Source organism: Podarcis tiliguerta (genome assembly GCF_965153285.1).
Source record: "Podarcis tiliguerta genome assembly, chromosome: 12".
Classification (NCBI taxonomy): Eukaryota; Metazoa; Chordata; class Lepidosauria; order Squamata; family Lacertidae; genus Podarcis; species Podarcis tiliguerta.
In genome coordinates, this window is record NC_139545.1 from 48358440 (window position 1) to 48380651 (window position 22212).

At 42.9% G+C, this 22212-nt stretch overlaps 1 protein-coding gene across 5 annotated transcripts in view; it reads right to left on the reverse strand.

The window, feature by feature from the left end:
- The window catches only part of DPP6 (dipeptidyl peptidase like 6), a 486229-nt gene that overhangs the window by 234709 nt on the left and 229308 nt on the right, over positions 1–22212 (reverse strand). The window lies entirely within an intron of this gene.

The window sequence follows — 22212 nt, forward strand, 5'->3', positions numbered from 1 at the left end:
TGATATGACCTTGACAGCTGTAACACAACAGGAGTCTAGTTGTGGCTTGCATATTTATGCTAGGGAGACTTCTGAGGCATCTTACAAATTCACTGACAGCCATGCAAACTGCAGGGGGGAGAATTCAAAGGGTAATTGTCATATAATGCCTTTATTATGACCAAAAGGTAGTGGATCAAAATGTGAGAGCCAGGATGTTGTTACGACCTTATTCTGACAACTTCTCCAAATTTTCAATGCGGTTTTTGGTTCCTGAACCATATAAAAATGCATTTATTTGGGATGGAATTTTAAGAAATGCGTATTTCGAGAGAAATTTATATTTTGTTATTAAAAAGTTCAAAAATATACAATTGTAACTTTTCATCTGATTTTCTTAAAAAAAAACCCACTCCTACATATTAATATTTAAATGGGGTGTAATGAATTATTGAATTAACACACAGAATAACTGCACAGACTGGAAATGGATGGCTCCATCCATTTCTGATGAGCCACCTTTCAATTTCCCCACCTGTCTTTTTCAGGACACATGTTGGGTTTAAAAAATGGCGAGGGAATATTATATTTCTGGCCATGGCAAAGCTCTGCAGCCTGCAGCTTATAACAAGGTGGAGAACAGGAGGCATAACATAGACTTTGTTAGGTTAGAACCTGCTACCTGCAAAGCCAATTCTGGATTGTACCAAAGGCTCTTGGGATAAAGACAGAATGGCAGTTGTCCCTTTGGAAGTTAGATAAAAGGCAGCACTGAGTATTAGCAGGCTCTAATAAAGGTGTTATACTGATTACTGAACTGTGCATTGGAGTTAGAATGTTTCCACTCTACCAGAGAACATGAATGACCAGTGTTTTTCATGGATGGCTCCATCGTATGGCTGTGAAAAATGTTTGTGCGTATAGCTTTGGGGTACGTGAGCAGGGATGTAACAAAAATGGGGGAAGAGAAAAACTGGCATGGAAAAACATTCTGGGGCCTTTGAGGAATCGGTGAGCAGCACTCTTTCTCTCAATTTTTGCCCTTCCTGTCACTCAAATGAAAGGATGTACAAGTCCCCTCCCCACTTTAGGGGCACAAAAATGCCTCCTTACCTTTGCAACCCATTAATGGGTGTGGAGGCACCTACTGATCAGTGGTACAGTCAGACCTTGGCTCCCAAACGCCTCCGTTTTGGAACATTTCAGCTCCCAAATGCCAAAAACCTGGAAGTAAATGCTTCGGTTTTCGAACATTTTTTGGAAGCAGAACTGTCTGATGCAGCTTCCACTTCAGTGCAGGAAGCTCCTGCAACCAGTCGGAAGCTGCGCCTTCATTATCGAACATTTTGGAAGCCTAATGGGCTTCCAAAACGAATTACGTTCGACAACCAAGGTTTGATTGTATTCCTTGGTGCTTTCGGCACTAGGTACTAAGATCGTAACCACTGGCACCTCCTGGCAAATAGAAGGGGAAGAAATGGAGGCAGTGAGAGATTTTACTTTCTTGGGCTCCATGATCACAGCAGATGGTGACAACAGCCACGAAATTAAAAGACACCTGCTTCTTGGGAGAAAAGCAATGACAAACCTAGACAGCATCTTAAAAAGCAGAGACATCACCTTGCCGACAAAGGTCTGTATAGTTAAAGCTATGGTTTTCCCAGTAGTGATGTATGGAAGTGAGAGCTGGACCATAAAGAAGGCTGATCACTGAAGAATTGATGCTTTTGAATTATGGTACTAGAGGAGACTCTTGAGAGTCCCATGGACTGCAAGAAGATCAAACACATCCATTCTTAAGGAAATCAGCCCTGAGTGCTCACTGGAAGGACAGATTGTGAAGCTGAGGCTCCACTACTTTGGCCACCTCATGAGAAGAGAAGACTCCCTGGAAAAGACCCTGATGTTGGGAAAGATGGAGGGCACAAGGAGAAGGGGACGACAGAGGATGAGATGGTTGGATGGTGAAGCTACCAGCATGAGTTTGATCAAACTGCGGGAGGCAGTGGAAGACAGGAGTGCCTGGCGTGCTCTGGTCCATGGGGTCACAAAGAGTCGGACACTACTAAATGACTAAACAACAACCACTAGCTGAGCAAAGGAACCAAACTAAAACATCGTAGTGACACCTAGTGGCAATGTACAAGCATTGTAAGCACTATTTCAATATTTAAAGGGCCATTGAAAGTGACCTACTTACGAGAGTGGATTCAAACTTCTAACCTATTTATAATGATGAGGTTCTATTTTTTGCAGGGATTCTTGCAATGCACATACACACCACATCTTATCGAGAGAGAGCTTCATCTTCATTTTCAGAGCAACTCAGAGGTAGCCCTACTATATGCAGTGAGTGTTACTCCCTAGCCGGTGCATTTACGATTGCAGTCTCAAATGCCTGGAGACCATGAACAAAGAGACACCCCCCCCCCCTTTTTAAGGGAAGGCTATTTTTACCCCAGTCAAACCATATTAGGGGGGGGGATGGCGAAACCCACAAGGGATTATGTCAAATTCTATTCTAGGGACATGGTTCAAAAACATTGTTGAGCAAATAAATGCTCAAGAAATACAGTAACCAAATAAAACATTTTACAATTCAACAAGAAGTTCAGTTCTATTCATTGGGTTTGACTAGAAACAATGGTTACCTTTCCCAGCCTGATGCTGGTGTGAGTAAACCACTGAACTGAAGGCTGGATGGCGGACACTCTCTGAACCAGAAACCACAGCACCAAGGACCATAGAGTGGGAGCCAAGACCCCCACAAATGACTTCCCCTGAGCCCGAGGAACCAAATGTCTTGCATAGTACCTCACCAGTGGTGCTATGTATCACACTGCACAACTGGCACGACATGTGCAACTGACATGACTTGTGCAACAGGAATTTCCCCCTTTCCTGCCCCCATACAGATTTAGGAGGTGAATAGGGGAAGAGCTGGGGAGAGAACCATGATGTGCTCTGAAATGTGTGTGTGTGTGTGTGTGTGTGTGTGTGTGTGTAAATTTGTGGCAGACTGATGGATACATGGTCCTAACAGCAATATTTAACTGAGAAGGCGGGGCGGGGGGCTTTGATAAAGTTTAGCTGACTCCAAGACTCTGATTCTATAATGAAAATACCATGATGAAAATGTCAGAGCACATAATTGAAACCCATATCTATTTTGGGCAGTGAAAAGGCTGAGATAAAAATATTTACAGCATCGTTTACTAAGAACAAAAACTTTGGTTTCACACTTATCTGGGCATTTCAGTCCAATTTCGTTGCAGACATCCATTAGACTTATTAGTTATGAAATATAAACTCATCTGTGCTCAATCTGATATTCTTTTGATGTCTTATCTCATTCAATATGTTCTAGGAAGAGTAATCCAGCTGCTAGTTATTAATTCCCATTCTAAACAAGCCTCGGCTTTAGCATACTGTACATGGAAATTAAAACTTTTTCCTCCCTTGAGAAATTCAGTATCTTAAATCTGAGTTTATTGCATTTATTGAACCATTTTGTGCTCTTGCCAGTTAAGAATCACCGACGACAGCATTCTTGGAATAAATGTAAAAATAACATAATAAAAAGGACCCTGTGCAACAGAGTTTGAATTAGCTTGGGACTATTGTCAACATAATTATTCTTCTAGTGCACTGTGTACAATACTCATCATGTTGTAGACCTTAGGAGTCTGTATTATAACCTAAATATAATTCTTTAATTTCATTCTAACGGGGGGGGGGGGGTAGCCTGTCCTCCCCTTCTCCACTTTTCTCTGCCTACCCTACAACCTGTAAATTGTGTCTCAAATTTGATGGTTGTGGGGAGTGACGTTATCCAATCTACTTCCCTGCCAATAAATGATCATGCTTTTTATTAACCTCTAGCTCAACACAGCCAGAATATATGGCATGGGAAACTAGATCTTAACAAGAGAAATTACATATAGTGCATATGCGATTGCATAAACAAGATCAGAAATTGCAAGGCACTTTACAATGCAGGGGGCGGAAGTGGTAACTGCTGCAGCAATGATTTTCTTTTCTTCCCTTGATTGGTATTTTCTGCTACGGATCAGGTGCTTGGCAATTGTGCCAGATGTTTGTATTGGCCTTAGTGTTCCTACTGCAGTGGAATCCCTGATGTCAATGTGGAATTTACTAATCTAAGCCTCAAGGTTTAGGATATAATCCCTTCTCCTCCCCCTTCTGTTAAAGTTGTTCTTCTAAGAAAGCCACAATTAGCACACAAGAAGAAGAAGAAGAAGAAGCCCACTTTCTGCACCGAGTTATTCTGTGCATTTGGGGCTATGGTAATGTAACAGAATGTCACAGAGTTGATGAATATGACACAAAAGGTTCCGGAATGTCAACCAGCAGAAGGAGAAAGGGTGGGTACAGCGGGAGGGACCCACAGTGAGAGTTTTACAATGGTATTACCCAGCTGTTGTGATATTTTGAAAGCAGGCAAGTTTAAATGCCAGTTTCTCCTTTTATAGTTTTCAGCAGCTCCTAACTGCTAACTGCTGTTTCTCTTCTCCCTGTAACTGGCTCTGGTCAGCAACTTTTCAAAGGCAGCCCCACATAGAGCATGTTACAGTACAGTGGTACCTTGGGTTACAGACGCTTCAGGTTACAGACTCCGCTAACCCAGAAATAGTACCTCGGGTTAAGAACTTTGCTGCAGGATGAGAACAGAAATCGTGCAGTGGCGGCAGCGGGAGGCCCCATTAGCTAAAGTGGTGCTTCAGGTTAAGAACAGTTTCAGGTTAAGAATGGACCTCCGGAACGAATTAAGTTCTTAACCCGAGGTACCACTGTAATCCAAGGTGGATGCAACTCATTGTATCAGCATGGCCAGACCAGACACCTCCAGGAACTGGGCACATTGCATGCCAGGGATTAGAATAGGCTAGAACTCACCCCTTCAGACTAGCTTTGTGAAGACAGGGGTCTTCTGACATGGGGAAAGATTAAACCATGTGACATGCACACCCTACACATACACATCTCTGAGTGCTGTACCACATGACCCTCCTAAAAGTCCAGAGAAACTTTTAATCAAAGAATCACAGAACTGTAAATTTGGAAGGAACCATGTGGTTTGTCTGGTCCGACCTCCCACAATGCAGGATTCTTTTGCCCATCTGAGGCTCAAACCTACAACCCTCAGATTAAGAGCCTCATGCTGTACCCACTGAGCTACGCTTCGCTAGAAGCTGGGCAGGAAATTGCAAGTGTAGCTTTGTGTTACGTGCAGCTCTGCTTCACAACCGGAATAGCACACAAATATTTCAAGTGGGATATTTTTGTCTACTTTTCAGTTTCAAAGGTACAAGGGAAAAAGCACTTTGAGTCATAGCACCTCCAGGTAGAAGGGAAGAAACAGCATGAAATGCAATTAAATGTAGTTTAAAAGAATTAAGCACATTTCCCCGTGGTTCACAGAAGACACCTGGCCAAAACAACAATGTTAAGCTTCCCCCCTCCCAATAAGCAATTGTTTTCCTTTTTACAACTTAAAGGTGGCTTTTCGTTTCTTGTCTTTAAAAAATACAGCTTTAAAAGGTTCTGGTAAATGCAGCAGTTTTATGGATGTGGCAACGAAGCTACCTGCACCATGTTGATGCCAGTGCAAAGGCATCTGACATAAATGAAAAATTATACATAGCCAGTAGAGCGTAAGTGGGGCTGCTGTCAGTCAGTGCAGCTAATGCAGTACTGTACTGAACCAGATGCAACAATAGTATGACTTGGTATAAGGCAACTTCCTATGTTTCTACACCTCTCACAGTGAGAGGCTGGAAGCATTAGGTCCCTAGGTACGCATGAAAATGAATGCATGTACATCAACACTAAGAAACGACACAGTGAACAGACTGACATTTCACACATTACAGCTGCTGAATTAAATATTATGATAATATATTGTAGGACAATTACTGATGATAGCTGTGGGAGCTCTAAGCATATGAAGATGAGGTTGGTTGGAGCTTCTACAGCATTGCCATGCCCTCCACCCTCTGTCGCTGCCCTGTGTTTCTCAGTTTACTTTTCTGTCAGTGTTTTGCAGAGAGTCCACATAGAAGCCATCATATGGCAAGCTTTCCGGTGGCAACTCCATAGTAAGCAGCAGTTTGAATCCACCCGTAGTATTTTGAGTGATTCAGAGTATTCCCATCATTAATGACTTTATAAACCTTGATCGTGTATGTGTTCACTGCTTCCCTCATCAACTAAACAAAAACGAACAATTCATTAAGCCTTATTTCAGTAAGGATGGAAGGTTAAGGCTGGGAGGCATAGGTTGACACACTTTAGCCAGGACCAGATTAGGGTTAGTGGGGACTGCTTTTTATTTCACACAGAAGACTATATTCTGGAAATCATTACCACTCTGTCCTTTGCATTTCAAGCATGCATTCAACCTTAATTCCAAAGCCTGCTGCAGAAACTTATCAGCTCTTGTACCTTCAAGCAACTTCTGACAGCTCTAAAGGAATCAGCTTCAAACAGAGCAGAAGAGGTGGAAGATCTGCAGCAAAATGCTAAATGACACAGACTGTGTGGGGCATGGAGCAGCTTCTAGGCAGCTCAGCTGTGAGCCTCTGTTGGCAGCACTCGCTTCCTCCACATCATCTAACGTAGAACCTGAAAGTGGCCCAGGGTCACACCAAACTGAAGCTGCACTAAAACTCAAAGCACATAGGTTTGCCTGTAGTTAGCAAATAAAAATCTAAAAGAAACTGTCAACATCACAAATAGGCTTGGATTGACCAGTGGAACAGATTAGCTAGGGACTGCTTTAAGGCAGTTTGGATCAAGATAAACATTGTCTTCAATAAAAGCATCCCTAAAAACTAGTTTATTTTGATCACAGCAACATTCATTGCTTTATGCTCAACTTATTAGCAACTTATAGTCATTGTTTATTTGGTTAATATTCCACATGCTGTTTTACTAGTGTTGTATCAAGCGTCAAAATGCCACCTGTTCATTCATATTACTCATGACTGAATATGAACACTCATTTTTTTTAAAAAAAACAAAACAAAACTTAAAATTATGCACCAGATTCAAATTTTGCACTACAATGTACGGAACTCTAGCATAATGTCTAAGTTAAACCCAGCCCCCTGATGATCACTGAAAAATATCCTGCTAAGCCCCTTCCTTCTGAGACCTCAATCGACAATGATTGCATGCGCACTTTGAAACCTATCTCCACAATGTTCTTTCATAGTGTACAATGCATATACAACCAGCACTGCCCGCTTAAGGCCTATGAACTTGTGCATGTTAAAATGGCTACTGGGATTTTCAGGGTGTTCCGTTCTCGCACCCTGTACCAACACTGCATTGGTGCAATACGATTTTGGAATTGCCCCTTTATAAGGTGAGAGAGTGTGTCTTTGAGAATTGAGCAGCAGGTGTTCTGGTTACTGCGCCCACAGCAACAGGCATCTTTTAAATTTCTTATTATGTATAACACACCAAATTAGATCTCTTGTCATTTTACTGGTAACTATTCATAAGAGATCTTGACATCCCATCCTGAGAGCTATAGTTTCTAACTACTGTTTTATGATGCCAATAATGCAGAGAGGTGTGTGGGGAAACCAGCACAATGCATGTCACACACAGTGATGGAGTGCCTTGTCATTCTTCAAGATGCTCTTCACCACAGTTAGCTTCCTGACCTGACAAGATGGATTCTTTTATGCGGATAATTTCAATGAGGTTACCCTACCTCATCACTTCTCATATTTCTCATGCCACTAATTTCAGTGGCAAATTGATTCAGTGCAAGTTACAGTAAACGAAAGGTCTGGAACAAGGAGCCTGTTATCAACTCTTGTTCACATGTAGCCTTTAGCATTTCCCAGTCATTCCTGACCTACACAGCACTCCTCTGCAAAGCTTAGCCTTCACTTCAAAGGGAAATGCTTGTAGTCCTCATGAACTGGAAGACTGAAGGCAGTGCACAATGGAAGGATAAGCAGAACCAACACAGGGATTGCTTTGTGAAATAGTTATGGTAAATGTATATATACCCATTCACTATGGGTACCCTAAGTGTCATAGAGAGACATAATCACCATGCTCTCTCTTGGATGTGTCAACTCTCCTGTAGAGTGCTTGGTTTGTTCCACAATTTTTTAACAGTTCAGTATTTTTAAAGCGTAGGTTCTTTTTTGACAGCCCACCCAAAGAAAAAACACATTAACTGTTGTTGTTGCCTGCAAAAATAAAAAGGCCATGTGTCATGAAATAACCTCCTGTCACCAGAGGGCATCACAAGGACAATATTCCAGTTGTACTTCAGAGAAGAAAATGTACTGCTTCGACGTCCTACATTGCAGGTTTCATATAAAGAGCAGAGCCAAGGGTGTGTGTGGATACATGGGGCAGGGTAATCCAACCCCCTCACACACTATACTGTGGGTGGTGGTGGATTAGCCAGAGGAGACTCTCAGTTCAGCTTCTCTGGCCACTGAATGTGTGGGCAGCACATCCACTGGCAGCTATCTCTGCCAGCAGAGGTCAGCGGAAAACCTTGAAACAGAATATTCCAAGGGTGGGGAGATGCAAGGCTGAGCCAACCCAGGATAGGCTGGATCCTGAGCCATTCTCATAGCTGTTGATGCACTGGGCCCTATCATCCTTCTTATATGGCCCTATCATCCTTCTTATATGGCCACCATGAGTAGCAAAGCTCCAGTTATGCTGGTCACCTTGTCTCGCCACCATACCTCACAAGCAAGGGGGAGGGAGTTAGGATTCCACCACAAGAGTGTTTTATCTTCACTTATGTGAGGCTTTTATGAGGTAGCATCAACACATAACATATTTGGGCTGCTCCTGTGAGGGTCCATTGCTAATGCCTGCTGAACTATTTCAAGCCTACTGCTCATCCTGACCTTCAAAGTCCAGCAGTGTCCAGGACACCATGTCTGATTGTTCAGGAACCGAGACACATCCATGGCTCTGAACTTACTGCTGGTGAACTCAAGGCTGGCTGGCAAAAGCCTACTGAACCACAGCCAGAACTTTTTCAGGCATCTTTCCCCACACTCAAGAAACTGAGTGTCTTCTACATCTCCCCAGTTCAGCGATGTAGGGAGCAAACCAGGTGGATGGCTGTGGAGTGCAGGAGATTTGCTCATCTTTAGGCCAAAGAGATGGCCTCTAATGATCCAGCAAAGGAGGCAGAACATAACTGATGTGCACTGGTTCACATTCACCTTCATCACAGTGAGCTGCTCATTAGGAGCTGTCCTTGGTGCTGTGACAGCCAACCTTGCCCCATGCTCCTCTTCCTCAGCACCGGAACAGAATATAGCATTAGCTGTAGCATTAGCTGCTAGCAAGGGGCAAATTGGAGCCCCAGGACACATCCAGAACATGCACCAAATCTATTGTGGCCACTACAGCCCCATCAAGAGCAGGTTGACTCCTCTTGCCAAGAACATCCAGCTAACCCTGCAACATAATTTCTGGCTTGTCTAGATTCAACTTTGGCTCCTTGTCCTTCATTCACTTAAGCACTGTTTCCAAGCATTCCTTCAGAAATGTAAGCACTCTTTTCCCAATAATGGAAGATGGAGCAGACTGGGTGTTGTCAACACAGTGGTTTCACTTAGTGGCTTCGGGGATATGTTGGGAGCACTGGTCAACATTCAAGCATGTCCACATCTGGCCAATGTTGCTTCAAGATGCACATATGCATGGTACTTTTAAAAAGAGGATAGAGAGAAGACCCATTGGAGCATACAAGCAAGGAGTGATGGTGACTGGGGCCAAGAAGTGAGAAATGGAACGAAAGCACGATAAAGCAGGGAACACTGTGAAGTTGGGTGAGTCTCCAGCAAAGCTAAGCACACCTACTGTGAATCAGGAATCCATTAAAATAGAACAGGGTAAACCTCTATTATCTTAATAATCATTATCATCAGATGAACTTGGCATGAATCATGACCAATTATTTCTGAACTGTTGCCTACAGTTGATCAGCCAGGCATTCAATGACTAGAATTTACTGTATCTTGTATCTTAAGTAACTATTGAGACTACATTTATCCTATTTCTTCCCCAGCCAGTTTCCCTCCCAATGCTCCTGAGAAACCTTGTACTTGGAGAGTGATTAGAAAATTCTGCCAGTGGATTTCAGTTTCACTTACTGCTTTCCAACCATCACTTCTTGAGACGTAATTCATCTGGACCTGTTGCCTTGTCAACTTCGAACAGTTCTAATTGCTTGACTATCTGCTGCGGCATAATCTGCAAACCTTTTCACATTCTCCATTGCCCAGAGGAAAATGTATTCTGGGCTGGCAGATGTGACCTTCAGTTTTTCTGCAAATGCTGAAGGGGAGGCATTCACCGGATCTTTCAGCTGCCCTGGCCCCTCTGCCCTCCTGGCTGATGGGCTGCCAGTGGGTCTCTGGGGTGTTTCCTGACAAGAGTTTTTTTCCGAGCAGTAGGCATGGTGAATCAGCATGCCTGACACTTGCAAATCACATTGGAAACTGCACCAATCGCTGTTAACCCAAAGCAGGATTAGCATGGATGACAGAGTAAAGGGAAAAAAATATGACTTTAAGCTATCACTCTAGTTGATATCTCTCTCAGTGTGCCTTTCCTCCCTACTTGTGCTTTAGTACTGCCATCACTAAATCAGCCACAGGGAAGCTGCATTCTACACACAGCCTTAGGCAACTCATCCCACTACTGTTAAAAAAACCTCAAAGTTAGTTTTTGGGGGTTTTTTAATTAGGAGCCAAAATGTTATAAATATCCTCCCCAGTGTGTATGGATATGCTTGTATTTGAGATGTTCCATTGTAGATTTTTCTACACATATTGATACTGGTCAGTTGAGTATAATTGAGGCAAATTGTTCTGTGCAGTTTATTAATTTCCTAAGAATGCACACACAGTGGTTAATTAGGTGTGGGCACAGATGAGCGTTCTAGTTATGGTAGGAGTGGATGGTTTTCCATTCACCCAGTGCATGGACCACAAGCTCTTTGTAGATGCTGAAAGGAAGGAGAGAGGGAGAGACCTCCAGATGCAGGAAAGTTTTTATATTATTATTGAGTCCAACGTATGTCAAACTGAATTCACCTTCGGGGGAACCACTTTCTGTCCTTTGTCTGCAAACTCTGTTGCAAATTGTTTGGGGTGCTCCTCCTTTCATTCCTCATATTTAAACGCTGGCACAACACTGAGATAGAATAGCTCTCATTTCAATGATGCAGAAGCAGCCCACACAGGAACTCCAGGTGACTGAATGATATAGTGCACACACTTCTCGTGAGACTCGCCATACTTACAGGTGGAGAAACTCTGGCCCATGGCCCAATTCTGACCCACCAGACCTCTCCCATTTCAATCCCTGAGTCTGTTTTATCTAAATTATACCCCCCTGACATCATATCCTCCTGACATCATATGTGATATGTGGTGTGGCACAGTTACTGACGTGGCTATAGAGGAACATTGGGAGCTTAAAGTGAGCTCCTAATTGTTCCTTTTCTGGAACAACACAATCTTCCAAGCCCACCCATCAGCTGATGAGCGAGGGAGCACTCCAGTGGCACCAAGCAGTTTGCATTGAAACCATGGCTAAAATGAAGACAGACCCTACCAGAAGCATGCAACTAATTATGTTTGATCATTATTTTGCAATCAGTTCTTGTACACATATATGTAGGCAAGCTATTACCCACATATGAAGGCAATATCAGCAACCACATCTGAAAAGTATGGCTTCTGTTTTACCTGATACAGGGATCAGTTCCCCATTCTTTTTCCATGCTGTAATGCAGTCTATGCTTGATAGAAATTAAGTGTTCTTTATACATCCATCTGTATGTCAGAATATGTTGTTTTGAAAGCTGCTTGCTCCCCCATTGTCTATGATCATTTCTAATTACACAGAATTGCCCAAGTTAAGTCACACATTTTATTGTGGCATCTTTAACTGTACTAGATCTATTACTGCACAAAAGATCTCCATCCTCAGATCATATTGATTCATTTCATGCCATTCTCTGCTGCTCTCGGATTACTACTGCTCATCTTACCGCAGCATCCCTCATGCGGTAGCTGCTATGCTACTTTTAAAAAGATTATCCATATCCTCAGAGCTTATTTAATGGGTAAAAAAATGGCAAAAACATGCCTCTCTGCGATAAGAATATCCCCAGAGAAAGGATTATTCCTAAGCACAGGACACTTGGATTTCTCATGTTCTTTCACTGATGAAATAATCTAAGCATCAAACAGAAGTGCATGCGATGAAGATCCTACAACAGTTTTTAATGAAAATCAGCCTGCATGGACTGCACTTTTGAGAGAAGCGCCAGCAAAGGGAATGGGTGCTTAGTCCTTGCCTCAGAGGCCATTTCCCCACACAAGTCACCTCTCGCTAACTTTTTATCTCCGGAAATTCCAGATGCATATTTACAATAGCAAACAAACACCTGGAACACCATAGGGAGGGGGGGACAGTTTAGGGGGTGATTTTGATCTGAAAACAACCAATCTGGGAAAGTATCAAGCACCTCTACTTTCTACCACTCCTCTGCTCAATTTTCCTTTAAAAGGAAAAAAAAACCCACCCCTAGGGCTTCATTACATATAGTTGCACATATAATTTGGCTTGTTTCTTAATGGAGAGCTAATGCACTGCATTGGCTAGAGAGCTAGGTTTGGATGTCAGAAACCCAGACCAATCTCATGCTCAGTTAGGAAATTTTCCGGGTAGGCATGGGACAATTGGTACCTTAGTAGCTTTTTTTGGGGGGGGGGGGAATCAACTCTCCTTGAAAGAAGGGGAAATCACATAAAATTCCATACCTCATTTTTTTAAAAAAAATGTGTTAGAAGGAAAAGCAGATGGGGCTAGAGAAGCAATGGTGGTTGAAAAAAGGATTCCGGTTTTGACAGGACTCTTAAGGGCAAACTACACGTGACTGGGAAACATGTGCTACAAAGCCCCCAATGCTTTCTTCTAAAAAAGAAAATTGGTTCCAACCAGGAATTCATAGAATTATAGAATTGGAAGGGACCCCAAGGATAATCTAGTGATCGTCCAATCCCCTGCAATGCAGGAATATGCAGTTGTCCCACATGGGGAATGAACCTGCAGCCTTGGCGTTATCGTCACCATGCTCTAACCAACTGAGCTGGGAGTTGTGTTCCATGAAGAGAGTAATTTAGAACACAGAAGTTGAGTGGGTGGTAAGCATAATGATGCAACTGCCTTCTTGTTCTCCTGAGCCCTGTCCATCTTGGCTGGTGAAAGCCAGCTGGGAGGAATTGATGGGATGGGCCCACGGTGTGGTGGATGGTCTTTATGTGATTGAGTGTTGCCTCCTGCCCTTAAACAGAAGGTACTGTACCATCTCCTAAAGAAACCCACCCTGTATCCTATGATTTATTTAAAAAAAACCTGCCACCTGGACGCAAATACCCCATTTTGGGGTAAGGTGGTTGAGAGGGCGGTGGCCAAGCAGTTGCAGGAATTCCTGGAGGTTACAAATTACTTGAAACCATCTCAGTCTGGGTTCAGGTGCAGATCTGGAATTCAATCAGTCTCAGTCACCTTGATGGATAGATAACCTGTATCAAAGGTAAAGGGACCCCTGACCATTAGGTCCAGTCGTGGCCGACTCTGGGGTTGTGGTGCTCATCTCGCTTTATTAGCCGAGGGAGCTGGCATACAGCTGGTCATGTGGCCAGCGTGAGTAAGCCACTCCTGGTGAACCAGAGCAGCACACGGAAACGCCGTTTACCTTCCCGCCGGAGTGGTACCTATTTATCTACTTACACTATGACGTGTTTTTGAACTGCTAGATTGGCAGGAGCAGGGACCGAGCAATGGGAGTTCATCCCGTCGCAGGGCTTCAAACTGCCAACCTTCTGATTGGCAAGTCCTAGGCTCTGTGGTTTAACCCACAGTGCTCTGCTTCTGCTTCTCTTTGTGGCTTTTGATACCATAGATAACAGCATGATATTATCCTGGACCAGCTCTGCTTTTCAGCGGTTCTACTTATAGAGGGTTGCACTCCATCTGAAGGAACAGGTTTAAGTGTTTGGGGGTGTTCCTGGATTTGTCTTTCTCAGTGGAAGCTCAGGCAGCCTCAGCGACTAGGAGTGGCTTTTACCAGCTATGGCTGGCACATCAACCATGCCCTTTTGGGGGCAGGGATAGGCTCAACCCCATACACCTTGCCTTCTGTGGCTGCAGTGTGGCTGGCCCCTACAGCCTATAAAAAGCTGCCTTCTCCCAAGTCAGACCACTGGTCCATTTAGTTCAATACTGTCTACACTGACTGGCAGCAGCTCTCCAGCATTTCAGGCAGGAGTCTCTCCCAGTCCTACCTTGAGATGCTTCTGTATGCAAAGCAGATTATCCACCACTGAACTGTGGCTGTCACTGTTGGATTTTGCTCCAGGCATTCTGGACACCAGAGTCAAGATTAAAGAAAACCTCAGGTGTTCTATTGTCTGCTGAACTTTGCCTAGATAATTCAGGATCCACAGACATTTACTGAGAGGGGTTTTACAGCTCCCTGGCAGAGCATGGTTTCTCCTAGGCCAAGGGAATAGGGGGAGGCTGGAGAATCTGGAGGATGAGTTCTGCTTAAGGAATGAGTACAGTTTACTGGGCCAGAACAGGACAAGAGGAGTACTGGGCTCATAACCTGTAAGAATCTCTCCTGTTTTGGGTCAGTTGCAAATGCACAATCACCACCACCAACACACCCATGATCCAGTATCACAAAGGAGCTTGATGGACGTTTTTGCTTTAAAATATATGAATAGCTGATCCAGGTTTCACTGTAGAGCCAGAAAAGGAAAAGAGAGCTGACAGTGGCATATCTGAACGATCATTATAAATGATTTAAAATCTATCCCATTCTGTTAGCAACCAAATACAGTAATTGGAAATCCATTTATTTGACTTCGTGCTTCCACCAATGCTGCATTATGACAGTGAAAAATATCTTCAGTGGGAGAAGAATCAAAAAATAAAAAAGTCCAAAGGCAAGCAAGCCAGTGCTGTTGTGTTCACGGTGCCTGCTACTTTCTTGTGAAATCAATTTTCAAAGCCCATCAGGGATGAAGAATGGAATCATAAAGGATTATTTTTATCGCCATCATTGGCTGTTTTGTATAAATGCCTTTTCAAGAAAGATGTTTTATGACAACAACTGAGAATCTATTAAAGTATAATACTTACAAGCTACAATACCTTCAATTTGCGAACAAAATGGAACAGCTGAAGACTAATATACTTTGGGGAGGTTTTTTACTTTTTTGAAAAAAATCCAACAGTCATTCCATTCTAATTTGTAAAACTCAAAACTTTATCTTGATTTACTCAACCAAAAAGGGGGGGAAATTAAAGTGCAATAAAAAAGAAAGAGCGAACACCATGATTTAGCACAGCAGGGGGGAAAATAAATGGGGAAATATTGACAGAACGCTTAATTAGCTCAATTAACCCCCCCCCCCAAAAAAACCACACCGTTCTTCAGCCCCCAATAGCACAACAGATACAACAATGTGGTTTTTCCACATTTTTTTTTTTTTAAGTCAAGGGTATCTCTTGACAGATCGGAATTTAAAACCAGGCTGAGTTATATCTTTGTTAAGCATAATTCAGCTTTAATAGCTAGCATTTAAATAGCACCCTCTTTATTTATCCAAAGATAAAATTTGAATTTCATCAAGGACAGGAGTATTATTTCACTGATTTATCCAGATTTGTGTGCAAGCAATTTCTCTGGTGTTTAGTGGATTGTATAGTAATACGTCTTCCAAGCTATTCACTGCATCAGAAGTGAGGAATATAGAAACAATATTCTGCACTATAGATGGCATCCAATGCTAGTCCTACTCAGAGCAAACACATTGAAACTAATGACGCAAGGTTATCATCTTCATTAATGCGAATGGGTCTACTCTGAATTAGGACCAACATTAGATGAAACCTTATCTGTTTCGATGCACCATTCTATCTATCTATCCATCCACCCTCCCATTTGTCTAGTTTAAGAATGCATACACTGCCTTATCTTGTAAAGCAGCTCATGATGGTTAAAAACATATCCTTAAATGCATAGCATCCATTGGAACAAGATGCAAAACCCACAAAAACACACTCACAAAAACCACAAGGCAGCCATCAAGGACAAATCCAGTACACTAACAGGAACAATATTATCCACAGCAGCCAGACCAAACAGAAAATCAAACCAAAATGCACAAACAAAAATCCAATCCACCCCAAAGGCTATTTTGCAGAAACAAGGATTGAGCCTAGTGTTAGTGTCTGGGCCTAGCAGGCTTCTTTGGAAAAAGCAGTCTGAGGAAGTCGGCACCACTATCAAAAAGGCCCTGCTTCTGGTAGTCATGCAGCAAAGTTTCCTCAATAAAGACCTGGGCATATCAACAAACAGTGAACCTTCTTCTTACTGACAATAATGAACATATTTATTGAATGCTCTAGCTGCTGCATTATGACAATGAAAGCACACTGACACAAATGTAAATTGTGTAAGGCATGCGTTTAGTCTATGGCTTTACTTTTCTGCTGATAGGTTTTTTTGTGGCAGCTATTGCATGCTGACAGTTTCTAGGAGCCGTAGGTAAGAGTTGAGTTCAGGGTGGGGACCAAAGGTGGACAGACTACCCCAGAAGGAGCACAATGTGTCCCTCACCAGAATTACTACCCCTCACCTACCCAATTAACCTCCCCAACACATTTTAAAAGGGCACTGAATGTCATCATGGCACCACATAGTTTTCAAATGCAACACCCCAAAAGTACAAACAGTGGCCCCGAATAGAATGAAAGGGCTCCACACTTGCTAAAGGTGTTTGTTCCCTGCTTAGCCATGGGGTCAACAGGACTGAGCAAATGGGATGACTCCCAATAGATCATGATACAAATATTTGTATGTAACTATTATACTTATTTTTCTAAATGCAACTGCTGGGGATCCCGAATGACAGCAGTGGGGTGTTGTTTTCTGGAGTTCTGGCACCATATATAAAACAAAAGGACATGAACACTCATGATATTCTTGTGAGAAGCTGATAAATGGTGGGCTGCATGAGATTACTGTTGAGTGAATTTATAGCTGACTGAACCCAAAGAGTGCTCACTAATGGTTCCTCACCACCCTGGAAAAGGTGACATGTGGGGTGCCTGTGGGTTCTGTCCTGGGTCCATTGTTGTTCAATGTCTCATCCAATCTGACACCCAACTGGGAGGGGTAGCCAATGACACAGAAGACAGAAACGGGATTCAATACGACATTAACAGATTGGAGAACTGGGGCAAAACTAACAAAACTAATTTTTATAGGGGGAAATGCAAGGTTCTGTGCTTAGGCAGGAAAAACCAGTTGCACAAATATAAGATGGGGGACACCTGGCTTTCCAGCAGTACATGTGAAAAGGATATAGGGGTCATAGTAGACCACAAGCTAAACATGAGATAAAGCAGCCAAAAAAGTGAATGCTACTCTAGGCTGCATCAACAGAAGTCTAGTGTCCTGATCAAGGGAAGTCACAGTTCTGCTCTATTCTGCCTTGGTCAGACCACATCTGGAATACTGTGTCCAGTTCTGGGCACCACAAATTAAGAAGGATATTGACAAACTGGAATGTGTGCAGAGGAGGGCAACCAAGGTGATCAAGGGTCTTGAAACCAAGCCCTATGAGTAACAGTTGAAGGAGCTGAGTAAGTTTAGCCTGGTAAAGAGGAGACTGAGATAAAACATAATAGCCATCTTCAAATATTTAAAGGGATGTCACATGGAAGATGCAACAAGCTTTTTTCCTCCTGCTCTGGAGCGGAGGACTCGAACCAATGGATCTCAAGAAAGGAGATTCTAACTAAACAGGAATAACTTTCTGAAAGTAAGAGCTGTTTGACAGCGGAATGGACTCTCTAGGAAGGTGGTAGACTCTCCTTCCTTGGAGGTTCTTAAGCAGAGGCTGGATGGCTGCCTGTCACGTATGCTTCAATTGAGATTCCAGCATTGCAGGGGGTTGGACTAGATGACCCTCATTGTCCCTTCTAACTCTACAATTCTATGATTCTGCAATTCCAACACAGCAATGAAAAATGTTAGTTATAATCCTAAATATCATACCATTCCCCTAAGTGGCAAGATCAATATTACACTTTGGCATGTGCTCCAGTGACAGATGGTGTTATTAAAAAAAATATCAAGCAACATACATTTTACGCAAGGTGGGGGGAAATATCAAATTTGCATCTGAGCTCCTGTGGGAGAAAAGCAGTGGAGGGAAATGAAGTTAACACAGCAATGAGCTTGGCTATCATCTCTCTCTTTTGGAAGACGCGAATGTTGCCTATTACTTGCAACAGTTTCAAGATTGTTATAATTTAAAAGGGTTTATTTATATCGTCTTCTCAGCTGTCTCTTCCATTACAGCATTTTTATACAAATTTGCCTGCTACTCCTCCATATAGAATTTTGAAGGCTGTTCAGGTTAGTTTAGCTGTTTCTTTAAGTATCTGGTGAGTAGCTAGGACTACCAATGGGTGAAAGGGTTTGTGTGGGATGAGCTGTGGTCCAGCTCTAAGGGCCTTCTGGTGGCTCCCTCACTGCGAGAAGTGAAGTTACACGGAACCAGGCAGAGGGCCCTCAGCACTGGCACCCTCCCATCAGATGTCAAGGAGATAATGAACTATACAACTTTTAGAAGACATCTGAAGGCAGCCCTGTATTGGGATATTTTTTTAAATTTTTGATGCTTTATTGTATTTTTATGGGTGCTGGAAACCACCCAAAGTGGCTGGGACAACTCAGCCAGATTATTAGGGAAGAAGAAGAAGAAGAAGAAGAAGAAGAAGAAGAAGAAGAAGACCTGATATCTTGCTCTAAGCCACTACACCACACTGGGTTCACACTGGTTTCAAATACTCCCTAGAAAAATCCGTATCATTATCTAGATGCCTCTTATATGACCAGATGAGAGTAGAAGTGCCATTGGGCATCTATTAGACAAAGTGCCATCTGTGGTGACAAACAACATGTCCCTTGCCCATCGCAGCTTTAAAATTTATCTTTTCCTTCAGTGAATGATACATGCATTATCTATATCTATCTAAGTGTTTACGTTGTGGCTTTTAAAAAAAACAGCAGTGCAAAGCTATCTGCTTCTCTCCAAAGCGGTGCTCCAATTTTTTTAAGAACTTTAAATAAAACATTGATCTATTTTTGAACAATGCACACTCCCCTTCTCCAGGCATTCAAGAATGTTTTGGGGATTTTTTCTTGGAACTGAAATTGACTAGATTAGCAGCTGCATGCAGCCTGGTTTAATCAATTTCACTTCTATGGAACAATAGTGAAATGGCCGCAGAAAGTGAAGAATGGAGCAAGCAGATCATTTCCATCCGACTGCATTTCCTCCCTTCTTTCTGTTATGTTTCCACTGTTATCAGTGTCTACTCATGTACAATCGGGTCTAAAGCCACCATAGCTGATACTATACAGAAATGTGCATAGCAAAGAATACCTGTTTGTGGCAGATTAGTTGAGCTGATGGGTCACATATGGGGGTACTTTATGTGACTTCTGATGTCAGTTTTCAGGTACCAACCTTTTAGAATTAAGGCATCACAGAGCTTTTAAGGGTTCATCCACACTTCTGCTTGTCCTGTGCCTAGAAAGCACAGGTCCAAGTGGTTTTCGACTTGCCCTGGTCCTTTCCAAAGGAAAACCCACTCTTTAGCTCTAAATTGGAGCAAGCGTCAATCCGGAGAAAACCCCAATTGCCATTTGCTCAGAATGATCGCTAAAGAGCGGTTTTCTCTAAGGGAAAGCAGCGGGACAAGAGGAAGTGTGGCTAAACCCTAAGTCAAGGTGCTCCAACAAGACGGTGATTTGCCAAACTTTTGTCCTTTGATGATGGTTTAAATCTTTGCTGTTCTCCATGCATGTATTAATTGCATTGTCTCTAAAGAAGCACTGATATGATAAGGGCAAAGATAGACAGCAGCATTAGCTTTACAAGGCACTGGGGGAATCTTTCAGAGACGAACCTATAAAAGATGGAACAATCTCTCCTTAAAGCAATCGAGAGGCAGGCTCTTGGCAATGAAAATTAGTTACATACTTTAGACCTCATTTTTAATGTGACAGTTAAAGGAAAGCAGCAGATGTTTTAGGAAAATCAGGATTAACTGTCCCCTTTATGCTGGAAACTGCATGCATTTAAAAGAATTAGATAGAAGTTGATGCATATAACTGCTGTCTGAAGGGCTGCTGCAAGTCAGAGTAGACAATACCAGACTAATGGACCTGGCTTAAGGGACATCCATTATTCCTATAGATCTATGCTGCTAGTTCAGGCTGGCACATCTCTTCTACTGGCCAGGGCTGCCACACCATGCTAGATTTTCACAGGCCACTTCCCTGAGAGATTACTGGCTGACAGGCATACCTAGGTGTACAGTTAAGCAAACACAGTTTGGCCAGTCCAGTTAATAGCTGTCATTTATCCCAGATTGCCATGGACCAGGGATTGTTTGATTGCAATGTTCAGTTTCCTAGAATTTTGTAACAGTGTCCTAAATTATCTTAAGTGCAGGTCCTGGCGAAGAGCTATGGTAAAGGTAAAGGTACCCCGACTGTTAGGTCCAGTCGCGGATGACTCTGGGGTTGCGGCACTCATCTCACTTTACCAGCTGAAGCATCCGACATTTATCCACAGACAGTTTTTCCGGGTCATGTGGCCAGCATGACTAAGCCACTTCTGGCGAAACCAGAGCAGCGCACGGAAACGCCGTTTACCTTCCCCTCCGGAGCGGTACCTATTTATCTACTTGCACTTTGATGTGCTTTCGAACAGCTAGGTGGGCAGGAGCTGGGACCGAGCAACGGGAGCTCACTCCATTGCAGGGATTTGAACTGCTGACCTTCTGATCGGCAAGCCCTAGGCTCTGTGGTTTAGACCACAGTGCCACCCGCGTCCCATGGCCAAGAGCTGGTCCTGTCTATTAAGCCTCGTCTCAATAGAGAAGAAAATTGCAACCCTCCCATTGCTCATTCACTCTGCATGTTTTATTGATTTCATTACACACACACACACACACACACAGCCCTCTTTTGCATCCCCACCAGCCATGAAAAATTCTAAACTTTAAAAGTAAAAGACTCTCATTGTGTTTTTGCACAACCCTTCCATTCACCCCGATTCACAAAGCAATAGTACGCTGTTGCAAGTACCTGCCTTCCTGTCATTTCCCCCCAAGTCTGAGTACTGATTAGTTGCTGCTGTGTGTGTCTCCTTGCCTGACATCTCAATTCCAACATCTACATTACAAACTCCTGCTAACTTTGGCCTTTGCCTTATTTCATCCTCTCTCAATTTCTCAGCACCTGTTCCTTGACATTCTCTATCTCTCTGTAACACAGATCCTACCCTGGTTCCTTCTGTCTCTGCTGCCTTTACACTTTTCTAAGTGAAATGATTGTATCCTACTGGCTCTTCCGAGCAAAGTAATTGGCAATTACTTATTTTTGGACATATGCAGGAAATCTAGTAAAATATGATTCAAATTCCGTTACCGGCGGTGACAAACCCCTCCTGCAGGTTGAACGGGGCTCATCTTGGATTACAATAACCCTAGCTCATTCTGCTGCAATAAATTGTTAAAAATATTCAGTATGTTGCTTCTTATCACTTCTTTCCATATTCTACAAAGTGTGCAAATTTTTGCTGCTTTCTCGCCTTCCTTTTTAAAAAGTTGGTTTTGCTACCCTTCTACTTCATTTGTTTGGTTTTTTTAAAGTATACTTTCCCCACTTAAAGTCAGCCTGGAAAATAGCAAATGACCTTTCTCTGATATTGATCAGTATGAATAATACCAAATGAAACTTTGCCTAAAAAACACAACAATAGAATATTCAAGGGGAGGTTAGATGCTGAAGGTTGGGGCTGGGAAACCTCAGGCCCTCCAGATATTGTTTGACTCTAACTCCCATCAGCCCCAACCAGCATGACCAATGGTCAGGGGTGATGTGAACCCAACATCTGGAGGACCAGATCCCCCTCCCTGTCCTCTAAGGAAGAGCCACCTTAAATGCTGTGTGTGTGATTAGTAGTGACAGAACACGACTCTTAGTATCAAGTCCATTGCATGGAGACTATGAGATTTTCATTCCTATTCTGCCTATGA